Source organism: Liolophura sinensis, chromosome 8 (assembly GCF_032854445.1).
Source record: "Liolophura sinensis isolate JHLJ2023 chromosome 8, CUHK_Ljap_v2, whole genome shotgun sequence".
In the NCBI taxonomy this organism is placed as follows: domain Eukaryota; kingdom Metazoa; phylum Mollusca; class Polyplacophora; order Chitonida; family Chitonidae; genus Liolophura; species Liolophura sinensis.
Window position 1 is genome coordinate 48,858,549 of NC_088302.1, and position 6,000 is coordinate 48,864,548.

At 36.7% G+C, this 6,000-nt stretch overlaps 1 protein-coding gene across 2 annotated transcripts in view; it reads right to left on the reverse strand.

Annotated features, from left to right (window-relative positions):
* The window catches only part of LOC135472934 (stimulated by retinoic acid gene 6 protein-like), a 60,331-nt gene extending 54,666 nt beyond the window's left edge, over window positions 1–5,665 (reverse strand). For both annotated transcript variants that reach the window (XR_010444566.1, XM_064752671.1), the window contains exon 1: window positions 5,511–5,665. The gene's annotated coding sequence lies outside the window, so the exon portion shown is untranslated. The remainder of the gene's footprint in view (window positions 1–5,510) is intronic.
* Between the last annotated feature and the right edge of the window lie 335 nt (window positions 5,666–6,000).

Here is a 6,000-nt window from a genome sequence, read left to right on the forward strand (position 1 = left end):
TTTCTTCTTCAGAAAATATCTAATATGAGAGAGAGCACCTAGATTACGTGAAACTGTCTTGCAAATTTCGCTGATATATGTCGTCCATGTCAGTTTATGGTTAATAGTTACTGCAAGAAAATTGATAGATGTTACATATTAGATTTCTTGTTGCTTTACATTAATATGAGGTTGGAAATGTGTTATTTTTTTCTGTTTGATGTTATAAGCATATATTTGTCATATATTTTATTAGTATTAATAAAGCTTATCGAATTCTTTGTTTATTTTTATATTTAACAGTACAGGATCGGAGTCAGATAAAAAGGCACTCGTGTCATCGGCAAACAGGGTAATTCCAAGGTTAGATGCGTAGACGATATCGTTAAAATAAATTAAAAATAGCAGAGGAGTAAGAATAGAACCTTGTGGAACACCAATGTTTTGGAGTTTGAATGAAGATTGGATGTCGTCATAAAGTAAACAGTTTCTCCGGTTAAGAGGTAACTTTCGAACCATTTATTGGATAGACCTGTAACACCATTATGTTTCAGTTGTTATAAGAGGATAATATGATCGACTGTGTCGAATGCTTTGGCTAGGTCAAGAAAAAGAGATACGCTAAACTTATTTGATTCTTTGGCTTTTACGAGTTTATCATAGATGGAAATCAGAGCATGCATCGTAGAATGGTTACCCCTGAAGCCATACTTAGTTCGTTTCTAAATATATTTTCAGTTTACTAATGATTCAAATATCTGACTGAAAAAAGGCAATCTGGAAATAGGTTTGTTATTACTAAAGTCATCCATGCGTCCTGCTTTAAAAATTGGGCAGATTTTGACGACTTTTGACTTATCTGGGAAAATTCCTGTTTGAAACGACAAGTTAACTATATGGGTCAATGGATAAGACAAGAAAGCAGCTTCCATTCTCATAACAGAAGGATGAAAGCCATATACTTCAGGAGAACTTTTTTTCAAGCTTCTGACTGATTCACGAACTTCTTCCTATGTACAAAGGCCTATTTAAAAACTCGGGGGATTGATCGGTGGAAGGTGGCTTCTAAAGCAATTTCAGGCAACCGGTATTTCGGATGCTAGTTTACTCGGGATGTCCTTAAAACATGTGTTAAACCCATCTGCAATTTTTTTCCGGATCAGTTACTCTAACACCATTAATGATGCACGACTTCGGTAGGTTATTACATTTTGTCTTAATTAAATTATTTATTAATTTCCACGTTCCTTTTATGCTGTTATTTACAGAATTTAATTTCTGGTCGAAATAATTCATTTTCGCTGAGCGTAATATGTGGTTCAGTTATTTCTATATTCCGGTATAGATCTTTTATGTTTTTGCTGCTACTCTTTAGGTGCTGTTTATACAGTATATTTTTCTCTTTAATGGAGTTACGTATGGCTGGGGTAACCCATGGTTTTGATCTACTAGAATTTCTGTTAATATTTATGAAGGAAAAGCTTGACTGGTAAAGGTCATCTATTTTGTTGATAATAACATAGACTTCGTTTGCGCCTGTTGATTGAAATCTCCTCCTAATCAATACCAAGGGATTAGGTTTTAACATTTGCTTTAGTACTCTCTGATAGGTTTCTTATTTTTAAGTACTCCACGTTTTTCGATGTGTGATCTTCAGCACGTGATAATTTTTTGATGTAGAATATAAGTACATGATCTGTTATGTCGATTGGTAAGATACCAGATGTTACGGTTGAGTTCATGTGACTAGTGAAAAAATTGTCTATCAGAGTTGATGTGCTTCTAGTTATTCTTGTTGGTGTGGTGATCAATGGGAATAAATAGCCTGATTTAAGGATTTCTAAGGAGTCGTTTGAGAGGAAGTGTTGGTGAGATTTGAACAGGTCTATGTTGAAATCACCAAAAAATGTACAAAACTTTCTGATTTTATTTTATCTAATAAAGCATTAAGCTGATTGTTAAAGAAGTGAAGATCTTTCCCAGGAGGTCTATAAAATAACCCAATAAGATGTTTTTCGTTATTTATTTATATTTCCAAAAATATACTTTGGTATTCGCCGTTTTCATTAACTTGAGAAAGGTCATCTCTATCGAAACATTTATTTATACAGTTATGGACAAAAAGAACAAGACCCCCACCCTTCCGTTTGGAACGAGACGAGTAAAACGAATTGTAATTGGGAATTTTACACAAATCCTGAGTTCCAGTCAGCTTTCTGAAATACCAACGAAGGTGACTATGCTGTAGTGATCCTATGTACGGGATAATCTCTGAATGATGTTTCCGAAGACAGCGAGCATTAAAGTGAAGGAAAGATAATGTATTAGAATCGAGCAATGTGGTAGAAGTTGCTAGCTCGTTAAAAGAATTTTCAAGGTAATAGTTTGATTGATACTCGTTTAAAACACGCCAAAACTCGTGTTTATCTAAGAAGTTGTCAGTAAGATACCGCGTGCCTTCCGTAACATTAATGTCAATAGGGTTAAAACACAAGTTGTCAAAATCAGGAAAAGGGTGTTGGTATGATATCTCAGAACTGTGAGAGTCTAAATTTATGTGCTCCATTTCCTCTGAGCTGAAAAACGGAAGAGTTTCTAGAAATATTCTGCCCTCATAGCTATCTACGCTATCCACCATTATGACGAGAGGTAATGGCTGAGTAGTAAACCAGACCACAGTGTCCTTCACTTCCATCGCATTTTGTATGATCGAAAACACGCCCAAAATACATATAAATAGAAAAGATAAAAACAAAGTATACAAACAACGGGCACATGATAAAATGAACACTGTACCAGGCCACACACAGGGCTCGGTTTGAATAGGTTCAGGCTAAATCGTGATCCACAGCCTTCCAGACATATCCAAAACAACAACAACATCAGAAAATCATTGCAAAGTTTAGTAGAAGTTAAGCATAAGATATGCATTCGCTTGAACAGACATCATGACAAAATTCAAAATTAATGACATCTTCATTATTTAAGCACTTATCAGGTTCCATTGTTTTCAAGTTTGGACATGGCAAACTCAACAGTATACCATTTGGAGTTCAACATTAGAACATCATAGTTTCATTGCCAAGTTTAACAGGATTAAGAAAGGGAATGGATGTGTTTGAACAGGTATCATGACAAAGTTAGAAATTTATGTCATCTGCAGCATTTATACACCTATCAAGTTCCATTGTTCATATTTAGGTCTAGACATATCAAACCCAACAGTGTACTACATGGAGTTCAACTTTAGAACATCAGAACATCATTGCCGGGTTTAGCAGAAATTCAGCTTTGGAATATGCATGCACTTGAACAGACAACATGAACAAATTAGAAATTAATGACATCTTCTGCATTTATACACTTATAAAGTTAATTTGTTCAAATTAAGTCTAAACATATCTAACACAACAGTATACTACATGAAGTTCAACATTTAGAACATCAGAGTGTCATTGCTAAGTTTAGCAGAAGATGAGCATGGGGAATATGTATGTGTATCATGACAAAGAGATATTAAGCAGGACAGTACAGTTTGTTATTGTGTTTTTAATGTTAAACACAATAAATAAAAATAATATGCCATACATCAGAAGATATCAAAAAGGTAGGGGACACAATCTGGAACAACAGTAAACAAGTTATCTCCCATTGTACATTCCACTACCATGTTTGCGAAAGATGTAACTCCAGATGAAGATAACTTTTTCCATTAGTTTCTTTTTCAATAAATGAATTTCAATATATGAGGTATTATCAGTTTATACTCCTTGTGTAACAACACGGTAATACCTTAAGTTACAGAAGAAAAATACAAAAAAAGGTGGGCATGTATGTGCATAAAGCACAAAACTGCACAAACTTGGGTTGGTTATCACTTGGATAGCGTATGATACTGATCCTGTACATATATTGGGCTGATGGAGTGAGATATCTGATCTTATTAAACACATAAAATCACTTTTATGTGAAGAGATGCCTCAAAGACATGCGATAATACCTGCTACTCCTGGAAAATTTCTCAGGGGCCCACTCCATTACCTGGTCTTGTCTCCAACACCACCTTTGTATCTACTACTCTAATTCTGTTTTTTGCCCCCAGAAGATCTCAAACCATACGCCAAATTGGCTAGCCTCCCTCCCTCACGTTTGAGATCTGGTGGCAAGTCAGTTTTGATGCTAATTTTTTTTCTTCGAAGTACAGTAGTGGCCCTTAGAATGTTGTCTTTACCTTTTACATAGACTAATTTCATAATTATGGGTGAGGGAGCACCGGGTGTGTGATTTAGAGCATTGGTAGACCGTGGGAGTCGATGGACATTCACAATAGGTAAATCTCTGGCCCATTCATCACCGAGCTTCATCTCTTCAGACAGGAACGTTCGTATAACAAAGTCAGTATTTTCATTCCCACTAGGTTTGGGGATACCGTAGAACAAGAGTCTGTTCTTACGATCATGAATTTCGAGTCGTATGATTCTTTTCTCCATTTCAGTGATATAGTTAATGAGCTTGTTTTCAGTATTTTGTAAAGTCTTTTTAGTTAAACGAACTTTATGGAATGTGAAGCTCAACGATTTTTCCGTGTCTACAATGTTGAGCTCAGCTTGACAAACTTGTTTGGCGATCACGCGAACTTCGACTTTAATGGTTTTTATATCATCTTCAACAATGGAGATTTGTCATTCATAGATAAGATTATCCTCTGTAGATCAGGGTTTGTGACCACGGCTGGTAAATTCCCTGTTGTGCTTGTCACGCCAGTGTTGGCAAATGTTGTTGTTGTTGTTGAAGAATGTTCGAATTCCAAATCTGACTCACACATACCAGTATCAGCCTCAAAATCAGCAGAATCCTAAGATGCATTTTTTGCTCCCTTCTTACCAGACTTCTGTTTTTCCTTAGAAGCCGTCGTAGGGATCGTAGAGGCAACCAGTGAAATAGTTCCCCCCCCCCCCCCCGCGTATGGCCTGATATTTTACTAGCTGTCACACTGCCCGCCATCTTGATCCATGTACATCAGGCGTCTAAGGCGTATATTTATTTAGTTGTGATCATTATTATTTTTTGGATTGGTACATCCAACTGAGTTACTTCCGTATGACGCACCAGTAACTGATACACACAACCAGGTAAATAGTGCAGGCTACACGTGCCTATGACGCTCTTATACAGATGGGTTTAGACCATGCTTTTGTAATCCGTGATTAAAAGAAACAAGAACCATCAACTGATCGGTGCATGGCATCTGAATTGTGCAATGCTCAACGCTATTTTCCGAAACGATGTCAGAAAAGTTGTCAATATAAAACATTTCCTGTTTTGTTTTTTAATCTAGAACAGAACAGCTGATAAGACATTAGCATATAGGCCCACTGTGATGTCTGTCAGCAACATATTACAGTGAACAGTTACAAAAAGGGGGCGGTCACGGATTACGAATAAGACAGATCGCCAGCTATGATATTTCACTGAAATACAACACCACAACTAGTACGGACTAGTGTTAGAGTCACTTATACTGTACTTACCTCGTTTTGATCTATTTAGATGTTTATTCTCTCTCGTCGACAGTTAAGGATCGCGTGTCTGTATGATGATTAAATCGTGCGTTTAGCGCGGTATACTGTTAGCTAACAGGTAATATACACGTGGGAAGTCAGTTCCTCTTATCGAACAAGTTCACGCCATGTCAATTTACACACTGAGGTAGCAGTTGGTTTGCATTTTCCGTCAAAACTGACCTACAGAACCTTGTTCACGTGAGTCGGCTGGCTTCGGGTCTTTCCGTGTGCTTTCGTGCAAAGATAAACAATATCGGACAAACTAAACGTTATCTTATCTACTTCCCCATTTCTACTTTTTATGAAGGCGGGTTTACACCACAGAGGCATACTGGGATAATTGATTTTATTTATGACAGGAAAGTCAAAAATGCATTTTTTCCTGTGAAGTTGAAACTTGTGCTTCATACAAACCCCTTGCTCCAAGAATGGGGAATATTTTCCATCCTCTACAGAA